Genomic DNA, 18,179 nt, shown 5'->3' on the forward strand with positions numbered 1-18,179 from the left:
CCCGCTGTCCACGCTGCGGTTCGTGGTCTGGTCACGTCTGCCCGTCCAGCCTCGTCTCTGCCCAGCCCTCACACTCCACATCGCAGCCACACTAAATTTCCTCCCTTTCCTCACCGTACCAGGCACTGGTCTCCAAGCCCTTGCATGTGCCATCTTCCCACCCAGAACGCTCTTACGCACCCAACCTCGGCTCACATAATTCCGATTTGGCCTCTGGTCTTCGCTTTGATCCTTTGGTGGGGGGAGCTTTTAGTGATTCCCCTCCCCTCCATCTAGACTAATGCCTCTTATGTTCTCGGTGGCACCCTATATGTCCCCCATGATAACAAGTCCCACCCTGGGTGGTAACTGCCCAATTGCTTGTCTGTCTGCAGCAATATGGAGGTAGGGACCACTGCTCGTGCTGTTCCCTGGGGGCGTAGAAGCTGCAAGTACCTGGTGGATGCTAGGAGCTTAGTAAGTCTGACTGGCGAAGCACTTAGCACAATACCTGTCACATAGGAGGCGTTTATTCATGATTTCTCTATTGGAGCACAGAATTAGGAGTCCAGAAGCCGGGAACAACTCCCAGATCTGTCATTAACGCTGGGATTACTGGTGACAAGAAAGTCACCTCCCTTTCTTGGGCCAGTTTCTTTGTCTGTAAAAGGAGAGAGAGCATCGTGCTAGCTCCTGAACGGCACTTCCAGGTCTCCTTTCTGTCGTGCACTCTGGAGTCTTTGGTGTCAGCTAGGGCCCCTGCAGCGAGAATGAGAGAGACCTGGAGCTCTGGACCACGGTGCTGGGCTGGCAGCACCAGCACATCCAGCTGCTGGCTGCCGGCCTCTCACTCTGAGTCCACTGTCTGCAGCCAGCTGTGAGACGGGCTGGTAACTTGCAGGAACATCCGGAGAAAATGCCACCTTCACTCTTCAGCAAAGGGGGCCTGTGTGCAGAAAGGAAGCTTGAGGTGAGGCCTGGGGACACACACCTTAAGCCAAGTCCCAGATACAGAAATAGCACTTCAGTTCTCTGAGCTTATGGCTCCTGTTCTTCCCAAGGAGACGCCGCATGTCTTAAAGACACAGCCACTGACTCCAAGCACAGCATTTCCCGTGTCTTCTCTGCTGGGTCCAATAGTCATCCAAACAAGTTTAGAATAAGCTTCCTGCCATCAGGCCTGGACATTTAAGCAGGCTATTTGGGGTGGTAGATGGAAATGCATCCCTCTGGGAGATACGAAGCCAAATCGACCTCTGTCTCTGCAAATTAACCTATAATGCGCCCCTAAGGGTAGCCCTATCCCTCTCTGGGCCTCAGTTTCCCCACATATGAAATGGGGGTGTTCTCCATCTGCCTTCCGGCTCTAACATCTTCAAATTCAACTTGGAAGGTGGTCCCTGGCTACTTTCCACACAAAACCCAGAGGGACATAACAATGGTCACGTTTCCATCCCCACCTTCCTTTACAGCCATTTGACAGGGCTGTTTCACCCCGGTCTGAGTTGAGTCTCCAAATAGTCCTATGGAATCGATTAAGGGGTACATGAAATCAACAATTTACGTGTCTTATAAAATATTTGGCTCCCAGGCTTATAAGACAGGGTCAAAGACCATAACTTTATTTAATAAGTACAATGTACTAAAAATATCCTTTACGGAGACAGATGGGGGAAATTAAAAGGGCAGCAACTTAAGCATCAAGGAGCTCCAGACGCTGATCCTTGCTCAGTCACAGCCTCAGTCATATGGCCTTGGACAGGCACCCCTTCAGCTTGACCTCAGTTTTGCCATCTGTACAATGGTATCACTAAGTTCTTAACTCTTCTGGATTTCTGGGAGGTAGACAAGTCTTCCCAAAGCTGTGTGGGGCTTTCCCTGGTAGACGTGGGTGGTCTTTTGTTTGTTTTATGGTTTGTTGCTGTTGTCAGTGTAATTGTTTTGCTTATCTTGCTACTGCCAGTGTGCTCACTACTTCATGCAGATAGTAAGTGAGGAAACATTTCTCATCAGTCAGGTCAGACACTCACATCTTAGTAGGAGCTTCAGACGCTCACTGTTATTAAAATGTCAGCAGGGTGTGAGACTCTGTTGCTCTACCCCCAGGTCAGAGTACACATTCACACCCTGCTCACAACCCCTGACCGACCAGCAGTCCCATCTTCCGAACTGGAGATGGATGCCACAGATAGTCTGAGATTTAGATGGTGTCCCCCAAACACTTACCAGGAAAGTCATCACCTATTACCCCATTTTCTAAGTCCTGCGAGTGGAAAATAAGTCCCAGAGGCATGTGGGTTTTATTAAAACACATTCAAAGTTCCCTCAGAATGATGGGAACATGCTTGCTGAGGTTCCCTGAGGGTCCCTAGAGGGTCTCTTTCTGCAGGTATAGCTTTTAAAAACTGCAGGAGTGACAGTGTCCTAAATATGATTAATGTACCAGGTGAGTGAAAATAGCCAGACATCCAACGGTACCTTCTGGAGGATCTCATGTATGCAACATTCTAGAAGAAGCCAAACCAAGCTGTAGAAATAAAAAGCAGGTAAGTTACTGCCTGTGCCTTCCGGCGGAAGTGGGGATTAACTGCCAAGGAGCCTAAGGGACGAGCACAACAGAACTTTCTAGGTGACAGAATTGGTTTTTATCTTAACTGGGGTGGTGAACTAACAAATGTCTTCACTGTCAAAAATCCCTCAAATGATACACTGAAAATCACTGTACTGTAATGCATGGAATTTATATTTCAGTAAAGTGATTTGAACATTTTTTTAAATTACCAAGCTAAACAGAAAAAAAAAAGCACTTTAGTGAAAGAAGGCCAATAGTGATTTGAAATAGGAGTGCCAAATTTAATGTTAAAAGGGCAGATGTTCTGAATTGCTGGTACTTTTTTTGAAGCAAGCTGCTTCTTACATGAATACTCTGGAGAGCTGTGCTCCAAGGAGAGAGACAGAAGGAATTGATTTGAACCCTTGATGGGTTGATTGATTGAAAAAGCAACTCCAGAGCTGCCACTAGGTAGCAGGGAACTCATAAGGGACTGCGCTGAGGGGCGAGATTTGTTTGTGGGTGAGACCCCCTAGGGCAGTGCTTCTCAAATCATCTGGGGTGAAGGACCAGGTGTTTTTGTCGGTGTTGTTGCTTGTTTTGTAAAATTTAAAAAAAAAAAAAACCTATGCCAGAGGTCACAGCACATCAAATTGCTACGCAAGTCTCTAAACACTTCTGCTCGGTGTGTGTGCTGGCCTGCTCACAGACCGTTAGCAAACATGCACAGACAGGACCCAATGCTCAGAGCACTGTCCTGGGGGTTCCCACAACTACTTGGGGTGCACTTTGGAAGAGACCGAGCTCCCATGTAAGCAGAGAGACGGGAGCCAAAGTCAATTAGGTTATGAATATGAACGTGGCCTTGTTTGTACACAGCGGATGGTGAGGTCTGAGGAAATGTGCTCACGAAGATTTCAGAACAGGTACACGAGGTCAACAAAACACTGTTATGGAAAGATTCGCCTGGCAGCACACACAGGATGGGGGGAAACAGAGAGGCCTGAATCACTGGATTGACGAGGAGGCTGTTGCAACCAACCAAGTGGGAGATGACCGGGATGTGAACCATCGTAGTTACTGCGGGACTGGAAAAGAGGGAGCAGAGACCAGAGGGCTGGGAAGGGACTGCCAGGGACTGTGACAGCCTGGAGGGGGCCTGGGGGATGCAGCCAGGTCAGAGTGGGTGCTTTGACAGGAGGAAGCTGTGAACTAGGGAACTAGGAAGGAGGCTCCCGGATGTACCCGGGCTCCCTGGGCCTAGCAGCCTCCGGAGGCCTGACTCTGCCTGCCTTGGCCTCTAGCCCAACAATCCTTGACCCACTGCCACCCACAGTTGGTGACAAAGGGAGACAGCCAGCGGGGGTGGGAGAAAGCTCCCAGCTTTGTGTGCCATTTTCGATGCTTGGCACGCCGGCTTCTTCCCACTCACACTCCACCTGCCGCTCCTCCTCACCTCCCAGGCCCAGCACAGGTGTCACCCAGGCAGAATGAATTACCCTGCTTTTTGCTGCCATGGCACTCAGATGGGTGTGAGCAGACAAGTCACATCACAGAGAGCTGTGCGGACGTTGGTTGGCCCGCCCACACCGCAGCGTCATCGGAGGGGCTGGCTCCAGGGTCTGCTTCACCAACTTTTAGCGCTCATCCGAAGCTGAGCACACAGCCCAAATGAGAGAGCACACCGAAGGCAGGCCCCAAACAGGCAGGGAGGTCACGTGCAATGGGCTCGACAGCTGTGGAGGTGGAGGAGAGCCAAATGTCACATGAGCTTGCTTTCCTCCGCCCTTGGATACATGTGTGGTAACCATTATTCGAAACTTTCAACTTCCTCAATCCCAAATACTGTAGGGGCTCCTCTCTAACTGAGAAAATAATTGGCAGCCCATTAGGGTAGGTCTTCTCGGGGTTTAGTCAGCAGCGCCCGGAGCAGTCTCACCTTTACATTCTGTAAGAAGCTGGACTAAGGCTGATCTGACCGGTGAACTGGGGAGTCACCACCTTTGCTGTGAGAACAAGAATTGAGAGGGAAGCTGGTTAGTCCTTCAGATCTGCTGGTCCTGAAGTCAGTGTTGGGACCACAGAAAGGTGGAATTATCCCAGACCTGGAGAGGGAAGCCCAGTTTCAGTGTGGGGCTACCTGGGGATGGGGCGTAGCCGGCCAGAACAGCATGATGGGTTGGGGCCTTGCCACAGAGAATGTTACATGTTTGGAGTATCATGCCCACACCCCTTTAGGAGAAGAACTTACCCCCGTGATTTTCTAATCCAGAGAAGAGGCTTCTATGGCACAGGGTGGAAAGGGTTTGAGACCCCAGAGGGAAGTTACAAGAATAATCAGGGAGTAGAGATTTTAGTTAGAAGTAGGAATTCCTGGGCGTGAAATGTCCAACTGTAAAACCACCATGGCCCTGGGCAAACTGGGGTGGTTGGTCAGCCTAGTTGGAAGGGACCTTACAGATCATTGCCTAACCCTCTTTCATAAAATTTAGTCCCAGAGAAGGCAAGCCACTTGGCCAAGTTCACGCAGAAGCAGTGGCAGGGCTGGGCCTGGAGCCCAGGTCTCCAACTCACCCTACAGGCCTTGCCCCCAATGGCATTTTCTGTCAGCATCTCCTGGCCACTTGCCTTCTTCACTTCCATGACTACAGCTACCTATCTGGTGCCACGCTAAGCAGGGGATTTTGCAACAGCCAGTTAACTGCTCATTGTTAGACAGGCAGGATATCAATATCCCCCATGACAGGAGAGGAATCAAAGCGAGGAGACCTCTGAGAGAGTTGTCATGAGCCCCGCAGCCCCTCCACCTTACAGGAGGCAGGCAGTGACTCTGGAACTCTTTTAACTCGTTCCATGGCAGCCTCTGTAGGGTAAGGAATGAAACTTGCTTGCCCCAAGCCTGGACCAGTGGGTCTGCTTCTCTCTCTCCCTCTTAGGTCCCCACCTAGACACAGACCAAAAAAAATCTCAACATAAATAAAATCCTCTTCGCGTGCCACCCTGAACACAACTGGGCAAGAAGAGAAAGAATAAATGCACAAATGGAAAAACTCGGTGACAAATGGTCCAGAGCTCCTCTGGACCTTTGGTTTTCATCTCCTCTCATTCCTTGAAGGGCTGAGTGGTTAAGTCAGCAAGTGGTCCCACTATCCAACCCGAATGGAATCTGTGGTCCGGGAGTGGGGCCCTGGGGTGAGGTGGTCTGCAGGCATGTGGCAATGCATGCTTCCCGAAGGATGATAAGGTCCAGTGATGGATGGTAGGGAACTACACCTCCACAGACTTCCCAAACAAGTGTACAGAAAACAAGCAACGTCTTCTCCCACCTCTCCTCAGCCCCAGGCTGTCTGTTTACAAAGGTTGTGTTTTGCACTTCTCTCTCCTCATGCCTGAATCTGTTCAGGAATGTCACATCCCAGCCTTTCTGGGCCGACCACATGTTACAGCGCCAACATCGTAACGCCACATGTCCTGGAATGTGGCGTTTCTGAATGAGTCAGGCAGGAGCGCTGGCCCTTTGAGAGCAAACCCTGCCTCAGACAGCTTCATCGTGGGACCCCAATGTTTGTACCATTAGATGGCGTATCTCCAGATTCTTGAAGGCCACGCTCACTTTACTGGTCAGTGTGGTGAGTGACAAATTCAGAGAAGTAGGGCCACAGTAATAATGAGTCTGCTTTCATCACTTTCCAATTTACAAAGTCCTTTCATAGCTGCACTCTCCATTGATTCTTACAATATCCTTATGAGGAAAGCAAGGCTGGTAAAGTTCAGAGAGTAGAAATGCCTCAGGTCAAATGGGGGCGAGCCTCAGGTCTAGAGGCTGAGTCATTGGAATCAGACATACTGCTGGCTTTTCCCACTGCACCGTCCAGCGTCTGTCGACTCCATCCTTTTTCAGAAGTGGACATGCTTGTTAATCTAGCATGTGGACAGGCCAACTCTTAGGGGCTTTTCTGAAGCACTGAGGTAGAAACTTTGCAATAAAACCAATGACGATTAAATAAAATAAGGTTTGGGAGGCGGCAGAGTACAGTGGTTGAGAGCCAGAGTTTGGAGTCAGGAGACCTGGATTCGAGCCCCACGTTTGCCACTTGCTAGCTGTGTGACCTAGGATACTTCATAGCACCTCTCAGTTTCCTCAGTTTCGGTTTCCTCATCCAAAAAGTGGGGATAAAGTTAGTACCTACTTTATAGAGTCGTGAGGATTAAAAGTTATCATGTATGCAAAATAGCTTAGTCCCTGGCACAAAATAGGCACTTGATAAATTTGCTGAATAATGAGTTGAAATGATTGGCAAGCCTGGACTACGAGGGAAGAGCTGGCTAAGTCTGAAGCCAGGGCTGTTAACTTTTATGAAATGCTGGTACCCAAACATGCCAAGCACCTCCCCCCAGACAACTGGAGTAAGAGGCATTCTTGAAATAGCTGGGAGATTCTCCTTGAAGCCCCTTCCAAGCCTCAAATACCCATGCAGCTCACCTGCTTTCTTGGAGGCATCCCAAAGGCCTTCCGAGAACAGGAGGCTGGGAAGGGAATATAAACTCCACACCAGCGCTGTGTCTCCACACGAGGGAAGAAGCGGACTGGTAAAAGATTAGGGTACATATTTAGTGACAGAAGGGAGACTAAACTTTGATTGATGAGCACACAATGCAATACACAGATGACGTATTATAAGACGGTACATTTGAAACTTCCAGAACCTTAGTAACCAATGTCACCCAATACATTTAATTTTTTTAAAAATTGGTAGGTCTGACCCCAAGTTCTACACCTGAGATGGAACGTTCCTGTCTTCGGAGCTGTCGTGGTGTGTCAGGACAGGAAGAAACCACGGAGAGATGCTGCTTTACGAGAACATTGAGGCCCAGAGAGATGAAGCAACTTGCTGGAGACTAGACAGCCAGGCAGTGGCAGAGCCAGGGCTAGAATCCCCGTCTCCTGACTTCCAGCCCCAGACTCCCTGCCACCACTTTCCTGATTACATGATGGGCTTTCAAAATCATTTAGGCCCAGAATTAGTTCAGCACTAAGTTTTAAAAATCTCCCTGGGCCCTCCCACAGTTCCTTCGAGGACAAAATCACTCAGGGAGAAAACTGTATTAAAAAGTCTTTCGAAATGGCAGAGGAAGGCGTTCCCTCAGCCCGGAGCTTCTAAGAGAGAGTTGACATACTGATTTGATCAGCGGATCATGTGGGTTCCACCTCTTGGGCAATTTTCATCTTTTTCGGTATTTGGTCAAGTGTCAGGTATATGAGCCCGATGGTCTCTGATAAGTGCATTCTCTATGTACCTGCAACAACGCCAAAGACCTGGCAGGCCTCATTCAGCCACACCAGAGGTTTGGACAAACAGGTTGCTCCAATCCCCAGTCAAGTATGTTATTGGGAGGTACCCCACCCACCCCACCCATGAATTCCAAACAGCGGCTCTCCCTTCTCACTGTCCTTCACAATTAGGTCACAGGCAACGGATTCTGGAGGATTCTGGAACGGGGAGGGGGGGGCTCACAAATGTTCCAATGAAACTCTTTACCTCTTGGCTGAGGGGACGAAGGCCAAGAGAGATGGGACTTTGGGGTCAAGGTGAGAGTTTTGGTTGTTTGATCCACAATCTTCTTTGACCTGAGTGCAGTGGCCTGAGTCATTCAGATAACACAACATCTGACAAAGAAGCCAGGGCTCCAGGGCAGCGAGGAGCAAGGAGAAGCACCAGCAGACCCCTAGTGACTTAGCTTCCAGGAACACTTGGCATTGCAGGAGGCCTGTCTCCTGAGAGCCAGGTAGCAGGGCAAATAGCCAGGTGCTTGCATAAGGTGAAGCCACACCTACTTCAGGTACTTACCAAACAGAGAAGTGAGCTTTTCCCCATTCACGTCTCCCTGCATCCCTGGAGCTGGGCTTCCTGAGCAGGTGTATCACCTGGAGAAGGGACACCTTAGTTTACAATAAAAGATGTGTAAGTTAGATACATAGAAAGACAATCCCAAATTTGGGAGCTGAGTGGCATTACCGGGGAATTTCCTCCTTTTGACATAACTTAATTAAACAGTCAGCATGGTTCCCTGAGCACAATATAGTTCTGGAATTGAATAATCTATAGTTTAAGTGTGGAAAACTTGCTTATAGTGAATCACTCGCTTTTGCTGGGATTTGAGTTTGGGGTTAGGGGGACTTTCTTCTTCATTTGTTTTGGTCTGGGTTGCCAGGGGTAGGTTCTTTCTCAAACAGTCCTAGACCTGGTTAACAAACAGACAAAACAGACCCCCCAACAAACAAAACAACAACTACCTCCCTAAAAAATTCATACATGGACATGAGTAGGAGCCGTGTACAGAATCACAAAACAAATGCTGGTTCCTAACGCCACTTTCAGAAGTTGCTGATACAGGAAAACATTTTGTCTCAAAGATCAACAGCACGGGTACCTCTATGAATCAGGTTCTAGAAACGACCTTCATGCATCAAGGTACAAAACCTCAAGACTTTCATGAGAAATGGTTCGTAGCAAATCCTTGAAGTTGGAACAGAAAAACAGGTGTGTTCTCCAGAGAACTGAGTGATGTTCTCAACTGCAACGGGCAGGAAGGTTTTACCCTCCCCTGGGCCACCAGCCTCTTTACTGTAGTCTCCACGACAGGTGAGGGACCAACCAGGAAGGAGACCGGTAAACAGAAGGCACTCAATAAATGCTTGTTTTACAAGTAAGGGCAAGAAAGAGAATTTTTGTGAAAATGGAAAGTAACAAAAGCTTTGGGCAGTGGAAGGGAGATGAATGCTTGATATACTTCACTTTGAACAAAGAATGAAAGGAGCCAATACTGGTCCTGATGGCCATAGTGCAACTGACATTTGCTGAGTGCTTTCTGTATGCCAGGCACCATGCTAAGTGTTTCATATTAACTTCCTCATTTAGTTCTCACCGTAACCCAATTAGCGAGTAACTGTCATTTGCCCCATTTTACTAGTTGGCTCACTGAGGATTATGGAAATTGAAGAACTTGCCTAGCAAGTGGCAGAGCTGGAATCAGAACATAGGCCATCTTACTTCAGAGTCTGTCTCTTAAATCATTACGATCTACTGCCTGCCATCCAAAGAGCTTCTTGTAATTTAGTTAATTAGGGCCCTGGGAGGAGGGTATTTTCTTCTCATAAATTAGCAGGATATAAGCCGCAAGCTCAGCATGTGTTATCGAGTGCTGATGTTTGGCGCTTGACCTGGTTCAGGGAGGGCTGGGATTCTTCATTCAGCAAACACCGGTTCATTCATTCAAACCCATGTCAGCGCCTATACCATGACAGGTTCTGTACTCAATACAGGAAAAGCAGAAAGAAGAGACACGGGGCCTGCCCTCAGGGAGCTCCCAGTCTGCGGGAACAGACTTGTGAGTAAATTCCAAGGTTCAGTTTGTAGGTGCCGCAGTAGGTGCACTGGGCCTGTGAGCACCAGAGCCGGAGGCTGAGTGACAGGTGGTTACGGACATCCCTGCATTACACAGGGAAAGAGGCCTGAGATTGAACCCTGGGTCCTCCTCCATTTAACGAGTTGGATGCCAGGGACACGTACCTTAACTTTCCGAGCTTCAGTTTTTATCACTTTCAAAATGCTAAAACAGGAGGTGGCTGGTTTGCTCAGTTGGTTAGAGCGTGGTGCTAATAATACCAAGGTTGCCGGTTTAATCCCCACATGGGCCACTGTGAGCTGCGCCCTCCTTAAAAAATAATAATAAAAAAATGTGGTTTAAAAAAAAATGCTAAAACAATATAATCCATACCTCACCCTCCTGTTACAGGAAGGAATGATATAATGTCTGCTCCAGCACACAGTAAGTGCTACCTAAAATTAGGGAAGACAGGTCTAGGGAATTAGGGATGGTTCTGCACAAGGCTTGGGCAGGAAGCGTGAGTAGGAAGTGGTTATTTCAGGAGCAGAGATTTGGAACAGAAACAAGAAGGGGTGACATGCATTGGGTGCTCAGGGAAAAGAGAGGTTTCTTATGGCAGAAGAGAACCAAGACAGAAGCTGAAGATTCAAGAAGTGTCAACACAGAGAGTGATGAGCAAGTGACCAATATTCTGAGCACAAGTGTGCAAAGATATACGAGTACGTGGAAGGAGCTCATTGCAGCATTGTTTGTAATAGGAATGAGTGCATGCATGAATGAATGTAGAAATAAATAACAAGTAGAAATAACCTCAGTACCCATCCAAAGAATAGTGGCTAAATAAATTATGGTATAGCCATATAATGGAACACTGGCCATTTTTTAAATGATATGTATTATATGTACTCGCATGGAAAGACGTGCAGCATCGTATTAAGTGCAAAAGCAATTACAGAAGATATGTTGAAATGACGCAACGTTGTAAATTCATAAGCAACTGTATAGAGGAATTTTTACCAAATTATTTATAGTGGTTACCTCTGGGGAATGGCATGGGGCGCGTGGGGTGGGTGATGCTTCTCTTTCTACTCTATGATAAAGGTATTATTTGTGGGTATCATTTTTATAATAAATTTCTAAATTAAATTTTAATGCCTCAAAGGAGTGGAATAGGATAAAAAAGGAACAGAGGTTATTGGGAGGACACGGGCTATCCAGGAAAGCAGGTTCAGGGGCAGAGTCGTAGCACAGAAGACATTAACAAAGGTACAGAGGAAAGGGGTGGACAGTGGGGTCAGCAGGTGGCTGCACTGTGCCTGTTTGACAGATGGAGAAGAAGGAGCCAGACAAGAGAAGAAACTGGGGGTGCTGCAGAAGCCCTGAAGGAAGGTCCAGCGAGGGACAAAGGAAGAATGAGATCAATCTGGTAAAAGGGACACATTTAGTGGGGAAGGAAGGAAAGAAAGGAAGGAAGGAAAGAGGGAGGGAGTGAGGGATGGAGGAGAGAGGTGGTGATTGACAGTTTTAAAGTTCTGAGAAAGTGGTGAGTGCCTCAGACTTAGTAAAGGAGCAGGAAGTGGTTTCCTGATGAGGAGAGGCGCAGTGGGGCAGTGGTGAGCTCAGGTCGGAGGCTGACGGAGATGAGAGGACTCATCTCTGACTGTATCAGAAGGGATGGGAGCGACTTCCTCCGCCTCATTACCCCCAGCTCAGGGGCTCCCAGCTGGTAGAACTGACCGGCCCTCCCATTCCTGGACTCCCCGTTCCAGGTTTCCAGGCTTCCTTGTGCCAGCCCACCCTTGGCTCTCTCAGCCACAACTCTTTGTTTTCTATAGTGTCCCTGGGGATGTGAAGGTGAGGAAGGGCAGAGGGTGGGTGGCCTGTGGCTACAGCGGCTAACAATGCTGCTTCCGTGTATTTTGTCCCTGGTGGAATAGGACTTTTTTGTTGTTAAGGGAGAGAGAATGGTCGAGGTTCTCCAGAGTACACTAGAAGTGCCTGAAGGTTCTCAGAGCCAAAAAGTCTTTCCTCACACCCTGGGTCAGCTGGGGATTATCAGACCACGTGTCCTGATTTTTCTGTCTGAGACCGTAACCAGCCACTCATCAGGACTGATGGTGGCATCATTGCTGAACTCGTCCTCAGCAAATGGTACCCGGAATGTGAAAGGACACATTCCAGAGGAGGAAAAAGAGGAGGAGAGAAAGGAGAACAAGGTAGGAGTCTCCAGATTTCAGAACGAGGTAAAAGGGACAGGTGATGAAGCAGAATAAGTGTCCTACAGCCAAACGACAGGGAGGATTTAGGCTCCTGAGTGAAGAATTTGAGTTACTGTCTTTAGGCCTCGAGAAGTGCTAGGAGCCTGAGGTTTCCATGAGGGGAGGCAGCCTTTTCCTCTTATAGTTGGAGGCTGGCTCAGGAGAATGAATGACACGCACAGTTTCTCCTCCACTGTGGCCACACTGTCTGTGGTAGACTTGTGTTCAGGAGGTGCATTGATTCCTACTTGGGGGTGTGGGGCAGACGCTGAGCTAAGGCGAGGTCGACGTCAGATCAAGGGTAGTCAGCTGACAGTCAGCTAGCACCCAATGACGGTGATATTGGACCTTCTCTGCTGTTTTGAGAATCAGATGGCTTTGGGCCAACTGAAACAAGAAGAAAAGATCCTGAAGGCACAGTATCTAAGAATACCAGCGCTGGAGGAAATCTCTAATATTGTATAGACAGAATTCATCACTTCCTCCTCCCTGTCTCTGTAGCACTTCTTACAGAGAGCATGCTATATTATAATTTATTGGCATGCTTCTATCAAACAAACAAACAACAACAAAAAAAAACCCTTATTTCATCCTGTTGCATTACCAAAGCATGACATCTAGCTCAGGGTAGATTCAGTGAATGTTTGTGAGTGTGTGATGCACCCGGTCTTACCCCCTTGTTTTACCAATGGGGAAAAAAAAAATTGAGTCCAAAAAGCTGGAGAGACATTCTAAGCTATTAACTTGCTCACGCTAATGCCATACTGGCCAAAGGTTTAGCTCCAGCCGGTGTTCAGGCCAAAGCATGAAGGCCTTCCACAGTGTCCAGTGAGATGGAGAGAAAGGAGTGCCAACAAGCAGCGTGTCCTGTGCTGCAGCAGCCTGGCAGCTACATTTTGGAAACAGCCTTGTAAGCAAATAATACGAGTATCTGGCTGAGGAGGTAAGTCCTGAGAAAATGCTCTCACTCTAAGGTAGGGTGTATAAGACACTGGCTTTCCTTCTTGCATGAAGGAGGGGCCCCATCTGCTCCCCAAGGAGAGTGAGTGGCCCTGTGAACCTTCTTAGATATGTTCAGAAAGCACCGTAAGTAGAGTTAGGTGTCCAGGTGAGTGGATGAGTTGTGTATCAGGGACTACAAAGGGTCAGTTTTTGGATTAACCCTTTGTATACACAGCCTTTAAACTGCTCAAATAAAAAGAGAGAAGGTGAAATCTTTCTGGAAGAATACCTACCAAAGTCTCCTCAGAACCCTGGTCCCTACGTATGCTCTTAGAAAGAAACACATGGCTCTGTGACCAGGAAGGACGGGTAAATGCTGCATTCTAAACCTGTTCTGGGGGAGTTACCATAGATATTAGCATACTGAGGCACTGAGAAATCCTGCAGCAAGGAAGCAGGTCGAACTCTGTTCAACACTATTGCACAAAATTATGTCACCAGGGAACACTTTGTTCCATGTCACACTTAGAACAATGGCTCTCAGGCTTTTTTGTTCACAGTACACTTTCCAATTCTGGAATCTGGGGCAGCACACTTGAAATCAGTAACACGGGCAATGTACATGGGCGGGTCTAGTGTTTCAAAAGGTCTTTCCATGGGACGGTCAAGATGGCATGGTTCACTCAGGGCCCCTCAGTCCTGAGTGGAAGGTTGACTAGACCTTGGCTCTGCCCTGATCATGCGTTCGTATATTCCCCAAGCCAAGTCGCCACCTATTCCAGAAAAGTCTTCCTTGAAATGCCTTGGCATCACACCACACCTTTTGTGCAGTCAGTTGACCCCACTCTGCAGGACATCACGCCCACTCACTTAGCTCAGCGTTCTCCCCACCAGGCATCATTACAATAGTATGAGGCGCAGCTGAAGCAAAAATAAATTTTACACACACTGGAAAAAGTTTGGCAGCACATCCATTAATGATTGAAGGCACACAGGCTGAGCGCATGGGCTTTGGAACTGGTGTTCCAAGAAGCAAACTAGGAGGACTGTTGGGAAGCGGCATCCATACGACGTTATCTCCAGCCAGCCGTGGCTTCTCAAGAGGCATGTAGGGCTGGGGAGTTGGGGGGGGGGGGGCTGCTGGACCCCTAGAAGCCACCAAAACCCTCTGAACACAGAAACAGAAAATAGCATATAAATCCTGTCCAAACCTGTAGAGAATTTTCATGAGTTTATTTTGAGCCAAACTGATGACAATTGCCTGGAAGCAAAATCTCAATGGATTGAGAAAATGCTCTGGAGAACGCCAGTTTTGCCTCTTGTTTTATACATTAGAATTAAAGGAGGAGACGTACAGAGGGTTACATGAAATCCATTGGTGGTAGATGAAGGGGGCTGGAAGAAAGCAAAGTGTGTGTGGGGGATAATCTCTGGGATTGGATAAAAAGGCCAAATAGAGTAATACATCCTTCTTTTAAACTGGTGGGTACAGGATCATTAACATTGACAGCACACAGAGATGGCCTGTGAGCAACAAGATAGCAATGAGAGGCTCTGCAGCGTCCTGCATGCCTACCTTGGTGCCTTGAGCAGTCTGCAACAGAAGAGTACTCTGACATTTCAAAGGTATGTTATCTGAGATGTAAAACAGACAATAGACAGGCTCACCTAAGGTAAGACTGACCTTTGTCAAGGAAGCTACAGGCCCAGGATGTGACTACCTGCCATGACCCGCTTTTAAATTAGGGATTTTTATGTTCAGAGCACCCTACGGGGTTCATTTCAGTCTCTCAGTTCGTAGGGTCCACCACATTGACCACCTCTGAGCTTGTCAGGTTTAGTGGGTGGCCCCCTTTTTAGTCCACCACCCCATTTTCCTCTTTCCAATTATTTAAATAACAAATTTCATGGAAAAGGTTTTCGGTGGTTATTTATTTAATTATGTGCTTGCAGTTTGTTATTTTTTAAAAGCCACCTGCCAGAAAAATATGGTAACCCTTAATTAATTCTCGTTAGGGAAATCATGCTGTGTGCAGGGTATCAGTCAAGAGCAAAAACCCCTGTATCCTCTTCCTGGCTCTGCCACTGGATGAGCAAATAGCTTCACCCCTCTGACGCTCAATTTCCTTAGCACAGCATAAAGTTAGATTGGATTAAGAAGCGTCTAGAACCTTTTCAATGCCAACATGATTCTGATTTCTAAAGGGTGCAAGAAATAATTCGAAAATTAATACATAAAAAGGAAATGAAGGATTGCAAACTCTTAAACGAAAAAAAAGGGAGGCCAAAATGGAGTGATTTTTGCTAAGCCAAGTCACCAAACCAAAACTTAATAATTAACCTAATTAACTAACTTAATTACAGTTTCAGCCAGGAGTGGAATTTTCAATTACTCAGCCTGGAGTCTTCTGACCAATACTGGTGGCATAATCTGCTAAAACTCCCTGCCATGCCCTTCCCCCCAGAAGATGACCTGGCCACAACATAATCCTTTTTTTTTCTAATAACACCCCTGCCCCACCCTTCTGCTTATAAAAACGATCCATTTTGTACAACACCTTGGAGCGCCCTTCTAGTTGCTAGATGGGATGCTGCCCGATTCATGAATCTCTAAATAAAGCCAATTAGATCTGCAAATTTACTCGGTTGAGTTTTGTTCTACAACAGAACAAAACAATTATGTAGTGATTATTTTATTCATTTTCATTGGATAAATTTCACTGGATAAATGAATTATTGGAAATAACGTGTCGGGCATTGTTCTGAGTTTTTTTGCATGTTATTATCTGTCTAGTCCTATAGCATCCCTGTGAGCTAGATGTTGTCATTACCTAGCTTTACAGATATTAAGATATGAATAGTCTTGCAGACAGTAAGAGCTGAGCCAGGACAACATTGATAGCAAGTAATGGAGAGGGGATTTGAATCCAGACTCTAGAGCTGATGGAGTTTCCAAAATATCAAGCTTAAGCGTAGAGTAATAGATGCTTGTGTGTGTATCTTTTTGCCACATGGTGTGTGAAAGATAAATTTAAGAAAGAAAATATAAATACTTACAGGGGGAAGGTTTCTAAAAGGAGCTGATATGATAACAAAACTAAATTGTCTAGCCAGAGCACAGTCTGGAAACCATATTGCACATGCCCCAGCAGCATGATGTGTTGGATCGGGCGTTGGTAAGCTGCCATGGTGGTGGGGAGATTCCGGAGCTAGGTTCAGGAAGGAGTAAAGAAAGCTGCAGGGAGAGCCCCAGAGGGAGGGAGCTGGCGAGCATCCAAGGGAAGGTGGTATGAGCCTGACCATGGAAACAGAATCCTCGCATCCCCGGGCTACTTGGAAGCCTAGAGGTCATCTCATCACACCTCCCACCCAAAGCAGGCATTTCTTTTACAACAGCCTGGTGGGTGTTTATCCAGCCTCGCCTGAGCATTCCCAGAGTTGGAGCTTGCTTTGCTTATCAGACAGCCTTTTCTATTGCTGGACACCCAAAGATATTACAAAGCTGTGTTTCTTTAAACGAGACCAAATACGCCTTATGGTGATTTCTACCTCGTGTCCTGGTTCTGCCTCCAGGGAAACCTTTCCTGGGACAGGCTTTGGAAATTAGGAGACGCACTGAGTCTTTTGCCACCAAGCTAGAGAGACTGGCTCCTGCAGACATTCCTTGTGGGACAGGTCTTATCCCATGACCATCTCAGTTACTATCCTGTCGGTGTTACTAGACTGGCCAAGGCCCACACCTCACTCACTCATGTTGGTGTCCTGTGGAGGACCTGGCTCAAGGCCTGCCACGTGGTAGTAGGCACACTCTGATCGATTATTTGAATGGAACTGAACAAGAAAAGTGCAAGAGAAAAAGAAAGCAAAAACTGAAAGCCTGGCCCTTGGAAGCATTGCATAGACAGCATCTAGATCCATCTCTAGATCTGGGGGCATTTTTCAGACCCTCCCTGGGAGGAACCACTTTTCCCACATGCCGTAGTTGGGGTCAGGGGACACTGATCCCTGCCCAACACTTGAAAGGGCTGTTTTTAGGGATCAGCATTATTACCCCAGTGCCAAGTCCAGGGCCTGGCCCACAGTAGCTACCAGATAAACACCAAACAAATGAATGAACAATAGTAGTTTATTGCATACTTACTATGTACCATGTTCTTATGCGTATTAAACATGTTGCCTGATTTAAACCTTACAACTCCATGATTAAAATATTAATATACCCATTTTACAGATGAGGAAACTGAGAATCTAAGAAGTTAAGAAACTTGCCCAAAGTTACTCGACTGGCAAGTGGAAAAGCCACGATTCAAACCCAAACTTGCTTATCTCTAAAGCCCATAGTTTTCACTGCATCTTATTGCCTCCTGAGGGAAAAAAAGGAAAGACAGACAGATAAGCAGGCAGATAAGAAGACACAGAGACAGGAAAAAGAGAGCATGTAAAATAGCTTTGTGAACCATAAAACTGTGAAAGGAAGCACTGGCATCAGGGTGAGAGAAGGGCCCTCTCTCATCCAGTCACACCCAGGTTTACAAACTAGAAATCAGGGTGGAAAATTCCAGATTCTGATGTGCCTGCTTGGCATGCAGAGACTGTTTGGGGCAGTCTGGAGCTCCTTGCCTTCACAGGCACTTGAAGACACGCATCTCTTTCTCCAACTTCAGGTTGGCAAGCCCAGCTTTGCCCCCATCCAGGTCAAGAGTCCTAGGCAGGCCAGCCACCCAAGTCCACCAGCTTGCACCCTGGGCCTTGGCAGCCCCTCCTCCACCACAGGCATTTCCTCCAGGCCCTGCCAGCTTCCACTGTGTCTCTTGAACACCAGCAAGGACACCATTGTCTGGCTTTTGTCCCATTCAGGCTACAAGGGGTTTACAGGGCATGTGTCCTGTGCCGGGCTTAGTGTTTAACACTTACTCTGAAACAAATCTCTTATCCCAGCTGTGCAAACACTAATGGCGGTGCTAGGGCATGGAGCCCACTTTGCACAGGGTAGGGAGTTGGTCTCTCTATCAAGAGACCGGAGCTCGCCAGCCCATTCCCTCTTATGCAGAGAACGGATC

At 47.4% G+C, this 18,179-nt stretch overlaps 1 long non-coding RNA gene across 6 annotated transcripts in view; it reads right to left on the reverse strand.

The window, feature by feature from the left end:
- Nucleotides 1-493: 493 nt before the first annotated feature.
- The window catches only part of LOC109448708 (uncharacterized), a 61,463-nt gene continuing 43,777 nt past the window's right edge, over nt 494-18,179 (reverse strand). For 2 of the 6 annotated variants that reach the window (XR_012489826.1, XR_012489823.1), the window contains 4 exons: nt 8,380-8,456; nt 7,014-7,117; nt 4,470-4,536; nt 494-4,266 (listed from right to left, as the gene is read on the reverse strand). This is a non-coding gene — a long non-coding RNA (uncharacterized LOC109448708). Of the gene's footprint in view, nt 4,267-4,469; nt 4,537-7,013; nt 7,118-8,379; nt 8,472-18,179 lie in introns of all 6 variants that reach the window. The other 4 variants (XR_012489827.1, XR_012489825.1, XR_012489824.1 and 1 more) reach the window with 4 other exon arrangements.

This window comes from Rhinolophus sinicus, linkage group LG10, assembly GCF_036562045.2.
Source record: "Rhinolophus sinicus isolate RSC01 linkage group LG10, ASM3656204v1, whole genome shotgun sequence".
Classification (NCBI taxonomy): Eukaryota; Metazoa; Chordata; class Mammalia; order Chiroptera; family Rhinolophidae; genus Rhinolophus; species Rhinolophus sinicus.